Here is a 22950-nt window from a genome sequence, read left to right as displayed (position 1 = left end):
AAGCTAGCTAGGGGCTTGATTGAGGGGTATACTCACCCACACACACTCACAATCACTCTCATTGTGTGCTATGCAAAGTGCAAGAGCTCCCTCTCCAAGCAAGTAGAGGTTGAGAGCCTACACCAACACTCTTGGCTATGGAGTGCAAATCCAACCAAGAGCCATGCTTCAATGCTTAAGCTTGACATCTCCTTCTTCTTCATTACTATGCTATTATGTATGCTAGCAACAAGAGTATGATAAGTGAGGAACTAGTTCTTTCTCCTATGAAATGTTTCTTCTTCCTCTTCCCTACCCTCATTCCCTGCTAGCTCTCTCCACCTTCGAAGGTGTTTGAGGTCTTGGGACTGAGGCTTGGGACAATTAAAGCTTTCTTCAAGTTCATGTTATGCTATGATTGTGATGCATGAAGCTTTCCATCTTCATTGCATCACCTAGATCACAAGGAACACAAAGAATGTATTGTAACAAGTCTCTCTTAAAGGGAGAAATCATAATACAAATGCCTATTGGAGGGGGGATCGGCTCCACATAAATCTGGTCCTCAACTGTTGTCATGTTCTCTAAATTCTCTCTCTTGCAAAAGTATTGTTCATGCCAAGTTAACTAATTGCTATGGTTATGTTGCTATCTTCAATTATGTCTACCCGCTATGCTCACAAAGTTATTTCTCGAAAGTATTCTCATTAATTTCCGCTATTCTCAAGTTGAATAGGCTAATTCCATTACATACTGGTCCTGGCGCACTCCCCGTAATGTATCTAGGTGGAGTAGGTGCTTCTGGAACAGGTTGTACATACCTCTCCCTAGCATTTTCCATGCTATAGTAGCACTCTTCTCCCGTATGGTTCGTCCATTTTCTCTCAATTTCACTCCACTTCGGCTTTCCCGAATCAGACCTTACAAGAGGAATCAACCTCTTGACCAAGTCGTCAATAAGCTTTTCTTGATCAATAGGTGCCGTTGGCTTGGCAATTGACTCACTTATCTGTGAAACACTGTGCTGAGAGGATGTGTCATCTCCTTGACTCTTTAAGTCCTTTTCTTTGTATGCCTCACAGTTATCCACTAGATAAAGAGCTTCTTTGATCAACTCGTTTAGCGTCATCCTCCTTATCATATGCAGATCCTTCTGAAGGCCCGTATGTCTCATTCCCTGGATAAAGATTAGCATCAGTCGTGCTTGCGTAGGTAATTCCGCTCTCGGACCGAGCTTAACATATCTCTTGAGCCGTAATGATGCTTTGCGTACTGATTCATCCTCTTTCTGTTTGAATCTATGGATTTGCGAGACCATGTTGTGAGCAATGCCTTTTGGCAAGAATTCTTCAATAAACTCCTCAAACAGCTCATCTAGGGTCTCAAAATCCCATTTTTCCACCGAGTCGAACCATGTAGCTGCATCATCTTCTAGAGTCAATCCAAATCCCGCAAACTGTGTCGCAAAATCTGAAACTTCCTCTGCTCTAATCACTCTTCTAAAAGCCGTGACATGATCTCTCGGATCTTTATCTCCGGAGTATTTCCTGTTTACCCATTTCTGGACTTGGGATGGTCTAACTTGTCGATTGTCTACAAGTCTAACCAGAGACTCTCCCAATCCTTCTCTCATTATCGCTCTTGAAGGGCATCCTGGTGGCTCTCTTCTTGGAATTCCTATAGGAATTCTCGTGTTTGGTGGAGGCATTTGTGGTCCTTCATTGATCAAATATCCACCTCTTTCTAGTACAATCTGTGGATTTGTGCTTTCTACAACTCTATATTCTCGTCCATACTTGTTGACAACTATAGATCTCCATTGACAGTCGACTCCGTATGTGTAGACATATAAGAGCTTGTAATCCGTTATCTCTTCTAGGTATGGATTTGAGCACCTATAAAGATTGACCCCATTGTCGTCAATGTATCTATATAGTCCTTCACATGACCAATCATCCAAACTCTCTCAACAAGATGGATCTTTATCAATTGCAAGTTTGGAAGATCCATTGTGGGAGAATATTCCTCTATCGTCAGGATCTCCAAGCTTGTGTAAGCTGCATTTGAATCTAGGGTAGACATGATTTCTGGGCTTAAGAGATTTTGCTTGGTTCAACTAGACTTAGTCCACTGTGAAAAGTCGAAACTATGTCCAAAACCACAACCGTTTCGTCATAATTCTTGCAAATTGTCGCTTTTAGACACCCTTAACTTGCAAATGTATTTTGAGGCCTTAAACGATGTTTTTTTCAAAGTTGAGCTAAATGGTTGCCGTCTACATGCATTTAGTTCAAGTTTTGCTCTAAGATCTGTAGAGTCGCTCTCAGGCTACGTTTTGATATAAAAAATTTTCCGATCCGATATCGTTTGTGAAAGTTATGGCAAAAATAGTGAAATGCAGTTTAGACTAGTCAAAATGAGTCCAAATTCAATTTTAAAAGAAGATTTGGGATCTCTGTGACACTCTGAACACTCCTGTATGGTCAAAAGTACAGTTGGACCCTAAAACTGGCCTAGAGACATCCTACGCGTAGGATGTCTATATGCGCATAATTTAACAAAATTTGGTCCAGAGACTCCCCTTAAGTCCAGCAACACAATGGTATGCTCAGAATTTCATTTGGGCCTAAAAATGGCCTTGAGACATCCTACACGTAGAATGTCTTTTTGCTCAGAATGACTTGAAATTTTCACCCCAGCTTCTCCTTGATGTGTTGATCACCGTGGTGTGCTCATAGGTTGGTTTGGAGTCCTAAATCAAGCTGGAGATATCCTACGTGTAGAATGTCTAACTACTCAGATTTTGTCCAAACTTGATCCCAAGATTCTCCTAGTGCTCAGCAACCCAATGGTATGCTCAAAATTGATTTTGGATGCCAATAGGTCAAGATTTGGGCTACATAAGCTTCTAGTGCACTCCAAGAGTAGGATGTTTGACAATTCTTGTCTTTGCTTGGTAAATAGGCCAAACAAGGTCCAAATTCACTTCATGACCCTGGAGACATCCTACGCATAGGATGTCTTTTTGCTCTATTTCAGCTCAAACTTGCACTGTAGCTTCCCCTTGATGTGCTAAGCTCACAGCTATTTTTACTTTTTGATTCTGACACCTATAGGTTGGTCAAATGATCAAGAATCTGTTCCAAAACCCTGATGTCTGTTCTGATGAATTCCTAAGTCAAATCAACTCCAAATTGGACCAAATTTGCGTAGGAGGCTTGCCTAAGGCTATACAACACCCTGCTATGTCCACAGTTTGAATTTAGCCTCTAAATCATGCCTTAGACATCCTACGCGTAGGATGTCTAACTGCTGAGAATTGCCCCAAATTTGAACCACATACTCTCCTTAAGTCCAACAACACAATGTTATGCTTATATTTTAATTTGGATGTCAAAAGACCGCAAAACTAGCTGTTCTAGTCTTTTTCAGTCAAAAATGCTGAAGTCTGTTCAATCTTGCTTTCACTGACCCAAATGAGATGAAATTTATCACATGCACTCCATACAACATTTAGAACATGCCTTTGGAGTCATCCTATGGTTTGGTCTCAAAATTAGACCTTGGACACAATTTGGGTACGATGTTGGCAATTCTCGTCTTTTGGCTTTGATTTGTCAAAATTTGGTCAAATTTCCACTTTCCAGGTGAAAATAGGATAGAACCTACCTTCTGAACACACTGGTCAACTCAGAATTTCAAAATTTCCACCAGATCACCCTGTAGACATCCTACGCGTAGGATGTCTTTTCTTCTCAGAATGGACTTCTGTTTCTACTTAAGGTGCTTCTTGATGTATATAACAAGAATATGTGATCACAGCAAATTTTGGATGTCAAAATTGCTCAGAATCACCACTTTTGGGAAAATATTTCTCTGAAAGAGTAACATCCCCTTAACTCTCAGTCTATATGTCCAAATGACATGAGCTTTGGTGTGTGTGTCCAACACAACATGCCGAATATGGGTATGATGTCAAAACTTGATTTTTGCTTCCAGAATTACTCTCTAGACATCCTATGCGTAGGATGTCTACTGATGAAATTTTTGGCAGAATTCATCCACAGGCATCCCCAAGTCTTGAGCACTACTTTTCAAGCATTCCTACTAGTTTTTATGCAAAATTGTGCTAAGAATCTTAAGTTTCTTGTTTTCGCATTTCTGACACTCCGTCTTTGGGCTTTTGGGTGTCAAGAGTTGGTCAAAACTCTAGTTTCAATGTATACTTAGGGTAACCCCCCCCCTTCTGAACACACTGGTGCAGTCAGAATTTTCAAATTTGGTCTCCAGAACCCCCTTGAGACATCCTACGCGTAGGATGTCTATGTTTGCACAATTGCAGGTTTTCTTCACAGAACCCTTGCAAATGCTCTTTTATATGCACAGCATTAGTCAGTCATACAAAAATATGCACAAAAGATTGTTTAATGCATTTTTACCCTCAAAAGCACACTTTCCCTAATTTCAAATGCAATCAAGCACTTTAGCAAATAATTCAGTGCTGAATAGCTCTAGATCAGAATCGGAACACTTACCTAAAGCTACTCCTACAAATCATATGGGGTTTTGCATCTATGAGTAGAAAAACGCTTCACTACCACACACGGACTAGTAAAAGCTTTTATCACCTCACAAATCACTCGACCACCACCAACTACTCTAATCCACAGATCCTAACTAAACCTATCTAGTCGCAGACCCTCAACAAGACACACGCTTCCTAGCTATCCACTTGATCGCGGAATATCCTCTTCTGGATCCACTTAAGAAAAACGCTTTCTTTAGCCGAAACTAAATCAAGCAACCATCACATGAGTGTTAGTAGGAAACCTACTTAGGTCCTTGTGTCCCCGACAACGGCGCCAATGTTGCGGGTACGACTCACACACCCATGAAGTGCATGCAAACACTACCTAGATCAACATAATGTCAATCGAGGACACAAATGACACAATAGGCACACGGAGGAAATCTCTTTAGCTTGTCAAGCTAAGACCATCCTACACATACAACACTTTGGAAGGCCAACTATACCACAATCAAGAACCTCACTGCTCTCAACTACACCACCTAGCCGCATACACACATAAGGAAGGTAACTCTCCTAATCATGCCAGATTCGTACGAACCTTAATAAACACCATCCCCTCACTAGGATACACGTGTCCCTAAGCTTCTACACTCAAAACCCTCACTCTAAACCCATCTGCGGAAAACGCGTAGGATGACAGAGTAGAATTTTGAAAGGGCCAGAAACTGAAATTTATGAGTACTTATGCGTAGCTTATGTCGCCACGATTCTATAGACTACTAGCACGCAGAAAACAGACATCGTTTGATACACTTACGGCCAAAAATAGCTCATAGATGCGTTGGCATGTGTGCTTTGTCTGGCGTGGAATGCTTGGCGTTGTCGCGTAGCTCTCCTCGAGCCTACAACAATGGTGCAGTCGGATCTCCAATGTGTTGAGCGAGCCGGGCATAGCTAGAGGATAAAGCTCATGCTCACTCTCTTTATCTCTCACACACAGTAGACGACAGCGCTAAAGTTTTGATTATGATAAAAAGTCTCTCCTCTTTACAAAATGACCTAGGTACCTTATATACTAAGGCTACCTTAGGTTTAACCAAAAATGGGGTTGAAAGGGTCAATTGGCTTTGTACTTACAATCTGGAAGTGCCATTGCACCCCGGCTTCTGAAACTAGAATAAGTACTCTCATTACAAATTACATTTATAGACTTTGGTACGAAACTTGAGTTATGTTGTGTTGTTGACCCAGCGGTCAATAAGGAGACAGTTGTGCTGCCAATATCCATGTAGTTTGGTTAGGGACAGGTGGTAGATTGTCAGCCATGCCGATGGCATGGTATGCTATCCTTGTCAAGACTTCTGGAACACCTAAGTAAGTGATCTTGCCTTGTTTCTTGGTGCCCTTCAAGGTGGTCAGGACGTACTGGGCGTGGTCCACCCGTTGTCTAGTTGTTGACTTTAGAACTTGTGTGAATGTGGTGGCAACCGTGTGATTTGGTGTAGTGTACCTTGGTGGCCTTTTTGCCAAGAAGTGGAAGTGTTGGTGGTATAATCAGGCTGGCTCTTCCACTTGTTTGTGAATTAAATCGAAAAAGGTAGCTGTGGCTATCTCTTTGGTAAAAGTTCCTGCTATTTTCCTGTCCCTTGCTCTCATGGTCATTGCTTCTATGGGCAGTCTGAGTGCTTCTACCACTATATCTTTAGTGATGAACATTTTGACCTTGTTTCCCTGAGTGTCAGATATTTGGGCCGTTCCATCTTCTTTAATTGTGGATAAAAGCTCATAAGCTTTTTGAAAATCCACTTCCCAAGGTGCCTATTTATAAAATTCTCTGAGTCCTAGCGTGCGGTTAGCTTTTTTGGTCTCAGGCTTCGCGGCAACATCATGTACTTCCTTTGGTAGGAGCTGCAACTCCACTTGATGTCCCTCTTCACTCTTGAATGTGCCGGTGAAGACTGTGGTATGACGCTCTTCTAGCTGTTCTCTCGAGAGGTATGCTTCCTTCGTTGCTTTGACTGAGTCTGTATCCAAATGATAAGCGGGCAGTTCTTGCAACTTCTCCTTCTGGTTGAGCTTTTTCTTTTCCCTCTCTACTGTTTGCATGGCTCTTGTTCCGTGAATAGAGTGCAAAGTTAGCATCTCCTTTAGTCTGAAATGCTGACAATTTTGTCCAATTTGCTTCAAATCAATTTTTGAACAAGCATAGATGCATAAAAACATGCAAGGAACAAAACTGTAAAGTCAAAACAAATTTGTGCAACCAAAGTAAATAATCATGTTTATTTATAGCTGAGTACTTTTTTCAACTTTTTGCGAACTTGGCTTCATAGACTTGAAGTATATACCAAGTACATACTCTGAGTGAAATATGGGCTCATTTGGATGCATAGGGTGAAAATGGTACCAGATTTTGGCTTTAGGTCTCTGAATATAAAGAAAATTTGAGATTTTGAGCTCCAAATTGGTTCAAACTTGGCTAGTCGGCTCAACACATCATGTATTTTGGATGTATTATGGAAAAATATCAAAACTCCCCAATTTTGGCTAGGAAGTAAATAATCACGATTATTAACTTTTTTTACCAAAATTAATATTTTTTTCTACAATTTGGTTATAGGCAGTGTATAGACCCTGTGTATGAGATATAAGGTGATTTGGATCAAGAAATGTTGTCCATAACCCAAAAATTGGCTTGCAAAGACTTCTTTGCGTTTTTTGGCAATTTTCCAAGTTATAGGTGCTCATTTATCTCATACTTGATTTTTGGCATGTATTAGGTGTGTACACATGATAGGTGGGGTGATGTGACAATGTCCAAGCAAAAATGATGCAAAAGTAAATAATCGTGATTATTTACAACAGTGACAAATTCTTTGCAAAACTTACAACTTTTGACCTAGACATATTCTATACACCTAAAACAAGTCCTTAATTGAATTTGGTCAAGTTTGGTCATGCCGGCATCACTTTGTGCTTTATCGACTGTGAAATCACCGTTTTTTGTGACTACACTGTCTGTTGGGTTGCTCAGTAACCTTTGAGGCTTTGGACTACGTTTATTACGGTTTTACCCTTGTTCAAAGGATTGTTAGGACAATCTTCCGGAAAGTGTCCTCCCTTTTTGAAACATTGTAGGCAATAGGCTTCAACTGGTTTGAGGTTTTCGTCAGACTATGGACATTCATTTTTCCGGTGATCATCAGCACCAGAGTTATGAAAATTTCCTATTCTTGGCTTAATCATGGGTCTTACCATGGGAGGTATGACACCTTGATTAGCTACATAATATATTGGTACGAGCTCTGGCAAAGCATAAGTCACGGTTTCTTCCATTGGTGGTGGATGTGAATTATACCAATCTCCTTATACCATTACTGTAGATGGACTAGGCTCCACATAGGGTGTAATATGCACTAATGCTTGTTCATCTATGAATTCTTCAAAGTGAATGTACTTTACAGGTACTGCATTATGTCTTGGGTACAAAGGTCATTGTCCCAACACAGGTTGAGGTCTTTCCATACCCATTGGTGGTCTTTGAGCTTGGGCCAAATTACACTCATATATGTACATGGGTTGTCCTTTTGGCCTCATGGGCATGTACTGCACATTCCCATCATACTTTGGTCTGAAGTAGCACTCGTGGGTCTCATGGTTGGTGCATTTACCCTCGGTTGCATACCATTTTTGTGGCCTACTTGGTTGTCCCTATTGAGGCATCCCCTGTCCTAGTCCCCTCATAGGTGCCTTTTACATGTTGTTCATCATGTCATTCATCCTTTTAAGCATATGTTCTATGGCTGAAAGTGGTGCTGGAGCAGCCATTCCCACTTGTGCTGGTTTAGTGGATGCTGTTTTCTCACTTCGGTTATCCTTAGGGACATTTTCTTCGTTAAAAATATCACAATTGTCTCCTAAGTCAATAGCATCTGACACACACTCTTCTAGGTTTGTATGCTTTTTACTATAGAGTATAGCATGAAGTTCTTTGTTTAGCAGACCCTCTAAAAACAAGGATACAAGTCGTTCTTCTATAGGTATCTCTAGCCCTGGGCATCTGGCAATGTATTGTTTCATCCAAGTCACACAATCCCTAACAGACTCACCATGCTTCCATTTAAAGCTGTAGATTTGAGCTACTGTATTATGTTTGATCCCCATTTTGACACAAGAAGCTACAAATCCTTGAGTTAATGTGTTAAGGTCCATGATTGACCTTGCTAGAATGTTTTGGAACCATGTCAATTCTTTTCCTTCTAATGTCATTCCAAACCCCTCGAATTGAGTATGGAAATCAAATATTTGTTCGGCTCTTAGCACTTGCTTAAAGCTTGCTAAGTGGTCATATGGATCCCCTAATCCACTGTATTTTCTGACCCATTTCTAAAAATTAGCTGGTTTGACGTGTCTGTTTAGTTAAACTCTCAATATCCTGGAAGTTGGTCCTATTCCGAGTCCTTCAAACCAGTCTGTTGGAAATAGTGACTCATGTAGCCATGGACTGGCATTAGTGTCACCAGGTTTTCTATGTGATGAAATGGTTTCTGGTTTCTTCACATCACTTTTAGATGATCTTTCACGGTGTTGATCTCTTGGAAAGGTTTATGGTCCTTGTCCCAATATCCAATCCCTTATGGAATACCCTTGGTATTTGGTTTGTTCTACCTCGTCAGCAATCATCTTAACAAAGTTGTTGTTATAAAAATCCCTAAATAGGTAGGTTGGTAGGTCTCCTGATTCCTTATCTTTGATCTTGAAGATATAGATGATCTTCATGGCCGCTAGTTGTCTTGGTTTGGCATGCGAGGTCCGCCCTGAAATTATGCAACTTCCAACAACAATGCACACTTGATTCTTTCAGAGAGAGTAATGTTCTGAAATCCATCTCCGATCCTACTTACCCTACTCCTAGATTCTTATGCAATGGGGTTGTGGAAAGTATCCACAAACACTCTTTTTCTTGTTTTTTATGGTTTGCTAAGCACTGATGTTAAGACTTGTCTCGTCTACCAATCATTCTCAAAATTCTAGTCTATTTCTACAATCCTACAATCCTAAAGGCACTCAGCAAGTACGATTACTTCCAAGCTACCTCTACACAGGAAAAGACGACAATGTTAAGCTATGCGGTTTCTAAAAGAAAGTTTTGAACTCTAGGCAACCCTAGAGGAAGTTAAAGAATAATTTCAAAAGATGCTCGTGTTTTTTCCTAGTTTAGGTCTCTTCAATCCCTGGAAGCGGCACCAAATGTGGGACGTATGTCTAATCTCACCGTCCTATCTTATTGCAGTATTAGCCAAACCCACGATTAATTTATCAATCCATGGGATGAAGTTGACTCAACTAGTGCATAGAGGCTACAAGAGGGTGTCAATCTCTTGGAAAACAACTGACAACTCGCATCTAACTCATGCTACACTCAAGTGACTGAAATCACCAAAAGCCAATCGCTCATCGAAAACCAATTCACATTCATTACAGCATCAAATGACATCCAAACGTAATGAAACTTCTAGGACATGTGTATAAGACCTAAGCACACATGTTTATGGTCTCAAACTCCACTTTAGGTCAAGTTCCAAAACTCAGATTATTAACAACAGTGGATTTTTTACCTAGTCATTTTCGACCCAGAATGCATCTAAATGCTTAGTAATGATGTCCCAATACCCCGCCTATGCTTAGTTTTTTATTTGAAAGTGTAAATTCCTAGCTATGATGAAATTAGACCGCTTGGTCGGCGATGCCAAAAGCTACGAAATATTGTGAACTGCTTACGTCAATGCATAGATCTCTTACCTGCGGTTGCAATGCAACAAACGCGACTGTAATGTGACAACCACGGAGGGAGTAGGAAGCGTGAGAAGGAGAGGAGTAAGCGCCGTTAGCTCACGCTGTGTATTTCTTATCCAAAAACTTACAAAATTTGGCTTTTATACCTTAGCATGGTTTTTGGGTGGTCAAAACTAATAATCTGGAGTTCTACCAAAGCTCTGAAATGACAGGTTGATACAATCTAGAAGCTTGTAGCCCCATCTCATTAAATACAGAGTTTATCTGAGAAAATAGGAGTTACAATATTCCTGATTTATCAAAATAATAAGTGTTTTACAAAGAGAACTCCAAAAAATGGTATCCATGTTAGCTTGCTGCTAACAGTCTCTCTCTCTCTCTCTCTCTCTCTCTCTCTCTCTCTCTCTCTCTCTCTCTCTCTCTCTCTCTCTCTCTCTCTCTCTCTCTCTCTCTCTCAGCAACACAATCATGGCATGATCGAGAATATTAAAAAGGGTTAACCAATGTTTGAGGTTAAGCAAAGGAGAGAAAAAGCATATCTCCAGAACAAGAACCATAAAACCCTAAGCTATCGCGGCGAGTTTTGCAGATCCCTTAAGGGAAAGTAAGGGAGTAAAAGTGAGCATCTATGAAGAAGGTGAAGAATAAGAAAGACAGGGAATGTTTGTAGATTTCTCTCAATATTGATCTCAATTAAGCATGAGGTGGACGAGAGAGGCGATCAGATAATTGTACAGAGAGTTAGTTTGCAATCTCATAAAGAAAATTAAAACAGGAAGAGCTACATGGAAAAAAACTCCATCATCGTCATCAGCTTGAAGATTGATTAAATATTCTATTAAGTCCCGGTGTTGTTAACGGCACGGGTAACTGTAAAGGGAGCCTAAACTCCTAGATTTCAGTGGACCCAAGTGTCGCTGCTGCTAAGAGCCCACCTTGGCTATTGACCAGAATGTACTTTGAGATTGATCTAATTAATTAAATTTTTGGTGATTGCCATAGCCTTTTTCACATGTTGTTCTTATTCTCTCTCTCTCTCAACTCTCACAGTCAGAGGCCCGACGGCTACCCGGCTCACGTTTTGAACACATATCCCCCAACATCTTTGGTGAACTAGACGTGAAACCGAGCTGGGGTGGGAAAATAGTTGAAGCCTATCTCTACACCACAAAAGGCATCCATGCAGCAAATAATGCAACATTTTGCAATAGCATACATGCAACACCAACAGGTTGCTCAACAGCAACGTAATCTACAAGAGTGGATTCGTAAAGCTCGGCAAAGTGTTATAGAGACGTTGCAGCGGTTTGAAGGTTGAGATATCTCAAAATTTTGCAATTTTTATGAGCAGTCTATGGAAGATAATGGAATTGAAGACTAGAACTTAGTGGAAGGATTTTACTTGATTGCAGTGCCGAAACTTAGGGCTCGGATTAAAGAAATTCAGGGAGCTCAAGGACTGAATTGGCAAGACTTCAAGAAGGCGTTGCAAGAGGAATATTTTTTGGAAGATTCTCAGAGGGTGACAAGATAGATTTTTATGAAGTGGGTGTAGAAGAAGAGTAAAAATTTTTCTACACGAGAACTATTACGAGAGTTTCAAAAGAAGTTTGATCAGTTGTCATCAGTAGAACAATGTTCTTTGAAGGATCACAAGGTGGAACTATTTATTCAAGCTACTAATCCATGACTTCAAAAGAATTTGGTGCAATTATTGGAGGACCAAGCAAGAGAACTGGGGTTGACATCAAATTGGAAAATAGTCTTTGAAGCAGTGAATATGATTGTAAAACAACAGAAGCCAGTTTGACAAGAAAATTATGGTCAAGGTAATTGATGATGTTGAAGAAGAGATTAAATAGTCGAAATCACCCTCGATAGCACCCAAGGTGGAAGGGCTTGTTCTTGACAATCTGGTGAAAGGTATTCAAGAGCTAAATTTAAATTTCAAAATTTTTAAATTTGAAGGGTTAGCTACAAAAGCGTCTACTTTTGAACCTAAGCAGCACTAGCCACCACGTAAAAACTATAATAATTGATGCATGTGGTGCGATAGTGAAGACCATAGGTATGTGAAAGAGTGTGATGAGGTTGATGAATCTTACAAGAAGAATGTGGTTTTTTGGAAAGATAGGAAGATTCATCTTAGGGCAACAGGATAGACCCTCCACTTAAACTTTGGCAGGGTGGCATGAAGAAGCTAGTGGAAGAAATACAACATAATGTTTCTTGTGGAAGCAGCTACATATGGGCCACAGGTTTGTGGTAAGGGAGATGATGAAGCTACAGGTGCAAAGGGAAAATTGTGGCTGTATGCTTTAAAGACAATAGAAGCAAGAAAGGTAATGTATGGGAAGTTACGACATGTGGGGAATTCAATTTGGGAAACTACATGGTAGACCAATCGAGTAGATTCTCTTTCAATATATGCATATATTGCCAAAGATCAAGGCAATGAAGCTATGGTGGAAGAGAAATAGAAAAGGGTTGCTTGGACGTCAAAAAGAACAACAAGATCCAGCAACAAGAAAGAATAAGGGCCTGATCCTAAAGTGGTTATGGAGGAGGCTCCAAAGGACAAAAAGCAAGATAAGCCTAAGGGACCCTCGTATAAACTTAAATATGATATTGAATTGGTTACAGATGTTAAGAAGGTTTTTGAAGAGTGCATCCTGAATAGTAAAGTGGAGCTCACATTGCGGGATATTCTTGGAATTTCCAAATGAGAGTTCCATGAGGAGATCATTGACATTATAAAAAGGAAGTGACAGATATCGAGTGAGCAAGACCCAAATTAGTTAAGAGCCAAGTGGTTCGTCACATTGAAGCAATTTTGGATGACTTTGAAGAATATATAGTAGACCTTGAAGAAAAAGAGTCAAAGCCTATGGTGGTTTCAAACCCAATTGTACTTGAGGTAAGAAACATGCATTTTAATGACAAGGAAAATGAAGAAACTATACCCAAGAGTCACTTTTAAAGGACTCATTGCACAAGAGCAGCGAGACTGAGATCGTGGTAAAGCTTGGAGACATTGGTCTTAGCCCTTATAGACCATGGTTCAAAAATCTATCTGATGGCGAAGAATTTTCACCAGAAGGGGAAATGGCCTATTGATGAGGATTAGAGGTGGCAGATTTGAGCTACCATCATGCTCCTAGGTGATCTTTACGGTGTAGGTACACTGATTTTGGGACAGCCCTACATCATGGCTGCACGATTGGAAACTAAGGTGCTAGATGATGGCTCAGCCTATGCCAGGGTTTGGAGCCGAAATGATAAGAAAGCGGTTCAATTTTTAAATGTATGTTTGACCATGCCAGGAACAAAGACAGTTTACAAGATCGTCCAATGCCAAAGATATGCAAAGAGTTCAAAGAACAAAGATTTGCTTAGGATTTTCTCGGGGTGCCACTATAAAGCAGGACTATGGTGGTACAAGTCAGGAGAAGTTCTCCCAAAGAGAAACTTTCTCTTTAGGATTTTTAGGATTCACATCTGAGGATTCAATATCTTATAGAAAATTTAATGATTTACCTAAGTGGGAGAAACAATATGTCTCAAGTATTCAAAGTGAATTGCAGGGATATGATGTGCTTGAACCAAATGATGTGATTTCAAGAATCTTTGAAGAGATTTCTTATGTGGACACTATGTTAGAGCTTGAGAATATTAGGCAAAACAAGTTAGAAAGTGGAACTGAAGTTGTTAAAGTGCACTCAATGGACATGTATGAAGAGTTGGACATATATGAGTCACTTATCCATACTGAGGTTGACTTGGGTAAAGCAGTTGAAGAACAGGTAGGGATGAAGTACAAGAAAATTGGGAAGAAAATGAGACCAGTGTCTACACCTCTACCAGAAGGAAGTGATGGGGTAATTAAAGAAGCTTCTCGACAAACTATGCTCAGGAATCCTAAGAACATTGGACATAGATTCACTAAGGAGACATTTCCACAACTGAAGGTTGAAGAATATGGTTTTCTCAATGAAGAGGAAGTCAAGTGCTTTCAAGGTATGCTCAAAAAACACGGTAAAGCTTTTTCTTTTGAGCCAAATGACATTGGGTGTGTGGATCCAAGTGTTTTTTCACCTATGGTTATATTCATTGTTCCTCACATGCCATGGAGCTAACGTCCCATTCGAGTTCCTAAAGCTCACTTGCCAAAGCTTCTCAATTTACTTAATGAAAAGATACAAATGGTAATTTTGGAGCCATCATGTGCGCCATACTCCAATCGATGGTTCACAGTTCCAAAGAAAAATGGTACTTTCAGGTTCACACAAGATATGTAGCCGGTTAATAAAGTAACAATCCAGAATGTGGGTTCTGGCCCAATCATGGATGAATTTGTTGAGGTCTCACAGGTAGACTAGTTTACTCTATGGGTGATCTTTACTCTAGATATGATCAATTTTAGCTAGCTTTGGAGAGTGGGATCTTACAACGATGCGTACACCTCTCAGGTTGGTAAGGATGAGTACTCTACCACATGGTGCTACTAATTCTGTAGCTCATATGATGAACGGAATGAATAAGGTATTAAGGGACTTTATCCCTCATGGTAATATGCCTTTCGTTGATGATCTACCAATTAAAGGTTGTGAGGAAGGCTTAAAAGATGAGGTAAAAGCTCAAAGGGGATGCCGACACTTTGTTGCTCAACATATTGCTGACTATGATGCTAATTGTCTAGGCTTGAAGAAGTTAACTTAACACTTTCAAGGCAAAAATAAACTTTTGGTGCTAAAGAGGTTCTAATTGTGGGGCATATGTGGAGTGCAGTAGGTAGAAGGCCAAGTCCGACTAAAGTTGAAGCTATTCAAAAGATGAAGAAAACGTGCTCTTCGGTTATTGAAGTTCTTCCGTTTCTGGGTGCATGTGTATTCTATCTTATTTGGCTGCCACATTTTGCTCATGTTGAAGAAGTGATTTATCAACTGCTGAGAAAAGGTAAAAGATTTGTTTGGGAAGAAGTTCACACACATGGCATTAGGAAATTGAAGAAGATGCTTCTCGAGGCTCCGACCTTGAGGAAGATTGTTTCCAATCTTGACCTCGATCACTGGATCCACTCTATCTTCTTCAAAGTCTTTTATGGAAATTGAAGTCATAAAACTAACTTGGAACTCAACCTTCCAGGGTCACTGGTGGGAGTTCTCCAATTCACCCTTGGTTCAAGGTCATTAACACTTTTGTCTCGATTATGACCGAGCAGAGCCATCAATGCATTCCACTAAGGTGAGTGTAATATAATCTACATGAGTCCCTTGATCCTAAGTTTTTCTCCCGCTCCGTATATCAGAATCCCTTTTCCCAACTCTTAACTTTACTTCTAGGACAACATAAAATTGGGTTCAACTTTCCGGAAAACAGTTAACCCTTTGGAATCCGCCCACCCACCGAACCATTTGAAAAATGCACCTGTCCAAGATAATACTATGATACTAGAAAATAGTATTCCAATCATGTTGAACCAGGAATACATTTCAAGCATTTGAAAGCAACATGCAAACTGTTGCATACCCTTGCGGATGTGCATTTATCCGGTTGTTCCCACCTTTTTCCTTTATAGAATATTTTTACTTTCTTTTTCCTTTAATATTAGTAAAATTATCTATTTATCTTTCAAGCAATCACATATACTTCTCCAGGCATATCTTTATCCTCGTCCCAGGACTCACGTATCCTGTCTCCTCCGCCACGTGTGGAGGCGGCGCCTTTACACAGATTCCGATTCTTATTTTTTTCTTTATCTTGTGTGGGAAAGGCTTCAAAGATAATCTACTTTAGGTTCCTTTTAAATCAATAATCCCAAGAAGAAGAGCAAAAGTTCGGCTGATGAGGACAAATACAGAATAGCCCATCTAGGTTCCTAGCCTTTCCAAGGTTCCTTTTTACCAAACAATTTGAAGAGTTCCTTAATTAAATCACATATTCTTCCCTTATCATGATCCCTCTATGGATCCTTTTTCCTTCCTCCTTTTCCCGTCAGCATCAGGCCTACCCGGACTAGGCCGATTTCCAGATGCATCCGCGGGTCACATCCACCCGGCCGGGACACACTCTTATTCGATCCCATTTCTAGGACAATGAATGAAACCAAGATCAAAACATATACCAACGGTTATCAGTCCTAGCCAAAAAAGACCATCCCCCATTGTATCCCATAGGTAAACATCTGCGCCAGCTATTTTCCAAACATGAACACAAGTTCACACTTAAATCTCTATGTTATGCTAGGGCTATCCACATCAATCTTCTCGGTAATTTTTTAATCCTAGTTTAAATTTAGATTAACCTCCTTGAGTTATAATCCATTAATTCCCAATTCCTTTTAGTTTTCTACTCAAACAAGACCTTAACAAAACAACAAATCTCGTGGAAATTTAAGGTTTTGTCTAGAGGTAAATTTCAAGTTAACTCCATCTTCGATGAGTCCCATTTTGGTCCCTTCTCATCATTGTCATCCATGGGGCATGTCCATAGAACCGATGGGAGTTTTATGTTCAAGCAACACGATCACAACATTTTTCTGAAGCTATCCCCTTACTCTCCCCTTCGAATTTGCAAAACAAACTTGAAAGTAGACAAACTTGAAATGAACAATGCATATGCTTTCTATAATGAGTTTTTCTTGATGTGTCTATGCATGGTATACACAAAACTTTGAAATGCATCAACTTGCAATCTTGGGAAATTAATCAAAAACTTCCTTTGAGTGCTTATGCAAGAGTATAACCTTTCTATGCATGGTACTCGGGGGATTCACTCTATATACAAAACGGGATGCCACCTGTGAGTGGAAAACTTTGATAAAACCCCTATATATGACTCATATTATGGAGTATGACCCCCCTTTCTACGCTTATATGACAATACAAGAAGGAAACTATCATACCCCTATCTTCCATATAAACTTTAGGTCTCACATGATCTAACTGAGTAAAACTAGTCAAACAATGTGTAGCATAGTGACTGGCAATGTACTAAGGAATCACTCTTGTTGATAACTAGATGTACCCTCAATGTGTCTTAGTTTGACTTTCAAACTATGTGTCTGATCAGCCTGTACTCTCGCTACTCATCCAATTCTAACCCATCCAAAACTGGTGTAAATCAACTCTTGTCCTGCTCCAAATTAGTCCTTATTTATGATCGGCTTGATGCAAAATTTGATGCGTGACCTGATAAAAAACTTTCCCAAAATTCATCCAAGTTATACAGCACACTAGTGACCAATCATTACAAGTGATCAACCCAAGTCATCCCCCCCCCCCCCCCCCATAAATATGATACCCCCCTCCCTTATTCTTAAACTTGGGAGATAAATTATTGGGGGCCTGCCCCTAACTTATACGCTTATGTAAATTGTAAAAAAACCCCCCTCCCCTGCACTTACGTGGTGCGATAAGTTTTCCATGGTGAATCCCCCGGGGCATGGTAGTGTAAAAATTGTGAAGTTCGTAAGAGTGGACATGCTATTGTATTGTAAAATAGAAGGTACTTTCCCAACAAGTGGCTTATGCAAGAAGCTACTTTTTCGGCAAGTGGCTTATGCAAGAAGCTACTTTCTTGACAAGTGGCTCATGCAAGAAGCTACTTTTTCTACAAGTGACTTATGCAAGAAGCTGCTTTTCCAACAAGTGGCTACTTTTTCAATTCAGCAAGCTACTTTTCAACAAGTGACTTTTTCAACAAGTGGATTTTTCAAGAAGCTACTTTTCAACAAGGTACTTTTTAACCTTACCCTTATTTTTTCTTTTGTTTTCTTATGCAAATTTAATTTCTCCTTGAGATAAAACTAATATCCCATGCATTGGTTATATCCACGTTCCCATGGTGAAAACCAAAAGTGTCTCATGGGTAGCTAGGGTGCTTGATTATAGTCCAATTTTTACTTGATCGTATTCAAAAAGTCGACGTCTTGGATATTTCGTCAAGCGTAAGGGCTAAGAGGAGAACCTTACATGCCATTTTTGAAAAACAAAAATTCTCGATCAAAGAATTGGTGGCAACGGTTTGATCGATCGCGGGTTTGTCAAAGTCTATAACTGGCGACTAGCACCTTCAAGGATTGCATATAATGCAACCACATTCTCCTGTGGAGTAGAATTGATTGGTGCTTTCATTTTGTTGGTGATTTGAAGTCCCTTGGAAATTTCAACTCTTCACAAATTCTAACGCAGCTTGAAATTCACCTTCTTTACCACTATAGGTAGAATTAGCACGGCTAATCATCGGCCTCTGCTACGAGTTTTTGCGTTCGATACAAGTAGGAGCCTTTCTGTACTCCAAGGTATTGTTTTCTCTTTTGTTCACATAACATGCTCTCACCGTGAGTGCAAAAATTGATGATCAACACATGTTTGAAATCGAATACCTGGAGTGTACTCCACCTATGGATGCCGCGTGGTCGAATACTCTCACGGAGGGTACCCACATGGCAACAGGGACTGATGATGCTACCCACTCAGTCTATCTCTCTCTCCGTGAGTATCTACACCTCATCCTTAGAGTGTGTTTGAAATTATGGAGGATGATAGTAACTTTCCGGATGGTAGGGAGTTTGAGTTTGTCACTCGACAGGACTGGTGAACTTTTGATGCCTGGTTTTGCAAGCTAGTTGTATGGGTCCAAATATTGGCTACACAAGTGGAAAATCTCTCACAATTAATCTACAATATGCTACCAGAATCAGCTTCTCACTTGCCAGTAACCCAAGAGGTTGTCTGCCCACCAGTTATGAGCAAAGAGGTCCAACAGGCAGAAGAGAAATCAATTGTAGATACATATCTGGTCCTGACCAACGTGGTCAAGAAGCAACTAGGTTGTAGATACATATTTGATCGTGATTAACGTGGCGAGGAAGCGACCATCACAATCCAACTTTCAACGGGAAAAGAGTAAAAAATTATGCTTTTATTGCTTAGCAGTGTCCACATGTACGACAACCAACCGTGATACATGAGTTTCTGATTCGACATAAACTCCAATTCTGGTGCAGGGCACAATAGTTATATGTCTTTAAAACATGTTATGGTCAGACATTTTCTCATACTTGCATGTGAGTTTTCAGAGGATTTTCAAAGTATTGTACCTTTTTTGAATTGGGTAGTGTATGCCCCAATTTCTTTTCTGGTATCGTAATCTTTGGTAAGACCAATTACATAATCTCACCTTAAATGGTCAGCTGAAACATTATGAGATGCATACAAGATCACTACATTATGGTGTATATGATATACGTGTCCCACACTTTTATGTTTTGCATTTCCTTTGGACAGTATTCTAGTGGGTTGCCTCCACTCCATATCGAGTACATGGTTGAATACTCACTGGTTGAGTCATAATTCATCGTCAGTCATGGAAGACTGTCTGTAAGTGGTTGGAGAAAGGTACCTCACTCTTACTGGTGCTGCTATTCATCCAATGTTGGATGGGTAGCTTACAAGTATTTTTCTAGTTCTAAAGGATCTGCTAAGAGAATACACATTCTGAATGGGAGTTTCTCTCCCTCGATCCTCTTTTAGAATTTTCTTAGGTTTTCAAATTTGAACACCTACTATGGTGGGGTTGGATACCTATTCTATAGTTTCATACGTCAAGGACTTAGTAGGTGCGTTGACAAAGCATGCTGGCATGTAACCTTCATTAAGGGTGAGTAGGTAGTTCTGTGTGTTCCAAAATGTTGAGAAGTCTGACATTAGGAAACTCCCTATTCTATCCCTTAGTAACTATGAGCTCTTTAAGGCACTCACGCGAGTTAGGAATATGGATCACAACTTCATGAATTCTGCGCACTCTTGTATTTATATGATATTTCATGTAACCCATTTATTTAAACACTTACATGGAGACAACAATGTCATTGACCAACAGATTCTGGTTTATTTCATTGAACCTCCTACCCAACTGCATAAACCTTCTTGAATTTTAGACTGTCATGATTTATGTATGCGTCATCATGTCGGTCAACAAGTTCTTGCAAAGAGGAAAAACTGACTTGACCTAAAGAAGCTTCCACTTGAGAAAAAATTAGTGTTCTTAAAAAAAAGTACCCACTTTTGTTTTCACGGCGGATGAAAACACTTCTCCAAGGGGGAGTAATGTCAAGCCAAGGGCCACCCTGGAGGTCAAGGATCCTGCAAGCCAAGGGGTTATAAAAGGGTGGTGGGGTGGAGGATCGTGCATGGCAGTTCCCAAGGTCCAACATTATAATCATAGATTCCCCATTGCATAGAAAATTCCATTTTGTATTGTTGTTCTACTTTGATAGCCAATTGGTTGTATCCCGAGAATCTGTCTTAAAAGAGTAGCCTTGTTTCTCAGCTACTCGTTTAAGCACATGTTCCATGAAATTATCCCTTATTGTTGCACCATTCACTTTTTTTAGATTCACACATACATGTAATTTCCCATTTTTCTTGGGGACAACCACAATGGGTGACACTCAGTTAGTGTGTTGAATCTCATAACTGAACTTTGCTTCCTTAAGCTTGTTAGTCTCCTCTTTAATCGATTTGGTAAATGTGTCATTATAGGTATAGGGACGTTGTCTGCAGGGTTTGGCATCAGGCTTCAAGGAAATCATGTGTTGACATGTTCATGGATCCACCCCCTTGAGGTCTTTATATGACCATGCAATAACATTTCTATACTCCTCAAAGAGTTGAATACGAATCTGCTCTTCTTTTGTGCTCAAACTTGTTGCTATGTAGACCTTCAAGGAATGGACCTTTAAGAATCTATTCATATAACGTGCGTTCAAAGGGTATTAAAACAACCCCTTTATGTACATGCTTAAGGTAATAAAATGACATCTTCTTCTTCAAAAACTTATGGGTTTTTATCTAATATCAATTAAAACCCCCTTTTGTTAATATGATCCTATTAAATTTTTAAAATCTTGGCAATTAAAAAACCCATTCATTTGAACTCACGTGGTAACTTACATGTTTAAGAGGTGAACCCCCAAGTGTAGACCGGTCTTGCAGCCTCCTCAAGTTCTACTAGGTCTATTTGTTTTGCATTTTCTAGGCCATCATCTATTTTCCTATCCTGGATAGTGAATTGCCAATAGTGGGAAGGGACATCCATATTTTCTACCTTGGTGCTCTTTCCTTCCTCACTTATTTGCGTTGTCCTTTTATGTTCTCTTGAGCTCTTGGTATTTCTTTTTACGCTCGACCTTGGTTTATTTTTGGTTCTTCGATCTCATCCATGTCTAGTTCTTTTGATTTTGTTTGCTTTTCCTTTTTAGTCTTTTGAGCTTGCTTCCTCAAGCTCCTAATACCCTCTTTTGTTTTTGTGAATTGACTTGAGATTTTATAGTTTACAAAATCTTATGCCTTTACAAGCATCATGAATTCTTTTTTACCTTTTACTCTTGGAAATGGATTTTCTTTGGCCATGTTTAAGGATCTCTTCTTCGTATAATGTTGTTGTTGCCTGGTCTTTTGAGTTGGAAAGTCAAAAAGTCTGACATCTATTATGGTCTCTTCTTGGTCACTGGGGTTTGTCGGAGCATTCATCATCTATGTCATCATCATACTTGAAATTCTCTCCGGAGTCGCAAACAATTGATTCTCTTCTTCCTTGTCTTATTTCCTCAATTTGGGCTCATTTGAGGTTTGATTCTCACCCTCTTTCTCCACTACATTGATCGTGTAATATGGGATCACCTGAATTTTGTCATGGGCCCGTCAGCAGCCACAACGCACACATCCAAAGTATTCTCATCCTAGAGGCTCTAGTTCTTCACGCTCTACACTCCCACAATCAGAAGCTCTGCACATCCATACTTTTTTGGATTGACCTAACCAAGCTAGAATCAGCTAGAAGATCTTAAAGCAGGTTTTCCTCATTTCTTCCAAGTTTCTTTTGTAGCTATGGCTACTCCAGCCCCACTTTCAAGAATTACCATTATGGTGGCACCTTGAAATTCTAGAGAAAGAGTCATATTGCCATCTTCTCCTTCACAATATTCTCCAACTTTGTTGAACGGTATTGGCCCGGTAGGAAGGTGAGGCTTTTTGAATTCGTGAATTCCCTCTTTAAGTTGTGTCAATGAGTCCTTTAATCCAAAATTTTCCAAACAGCTTCCTGCCATCATCTACATGTTTGGTAGTATTTATAACAGCTTAGCTAACATTATTGTGCATGTCAGAGGTGTTGACAAAATGTCTATCAATCCTTTAGAGTGGATGGAGTTTTTGGAGGAGAGTATTTGTGGATGGGACTACAACCACATTGAATCTGGTATCATGTTCTCCCATATAGGATGGTAGTGTTCTTAGCAAAATGGGGTTGGTTGTCTATAGATTGAGCAGAGCCTTGGTCTCCCCAATATGATTGCACTTCTATATCTATTTTAGATCCAACCTCAAACTCCTCTATGAATATAAGAAACACTCCCCTTTCCTCACTGGTTACTTTTACGCATTTTCTTAGCTCAATAGCTTCATTGGCCTCTCTCACTTGGTTCCATAGTTCATCAAGACCATTTATCTCTCTACACTCCTTTGGTATACCTAGGTGGAATTCCTCGAAAGAGTTATCCATGGTATTCACCACTATCTCTGGATCTAATGATGGTTTTTTTAGTTTTGGTTGGAGCTTTTGACTATATTTGGCTCTAT

Source organism: Adiantum capillus-veneris, chromosome 1, assembly GCF_014529385.1.
Source record: "Adiantum capillus-veneris isolate H3 chromosome 1, ASM1452938v2, whole genome shotgun sequence".
Classification (NCBI taxonomy): Eukaryota; Viridiplantae; Streptophyta; class Polypodiopsida; order Polypodiales; family Pteridaceae; genus Adiantum; species Adiantum capillus-veneris.
Note: the sequence above shows the minus strand (reverse complement) of the source record.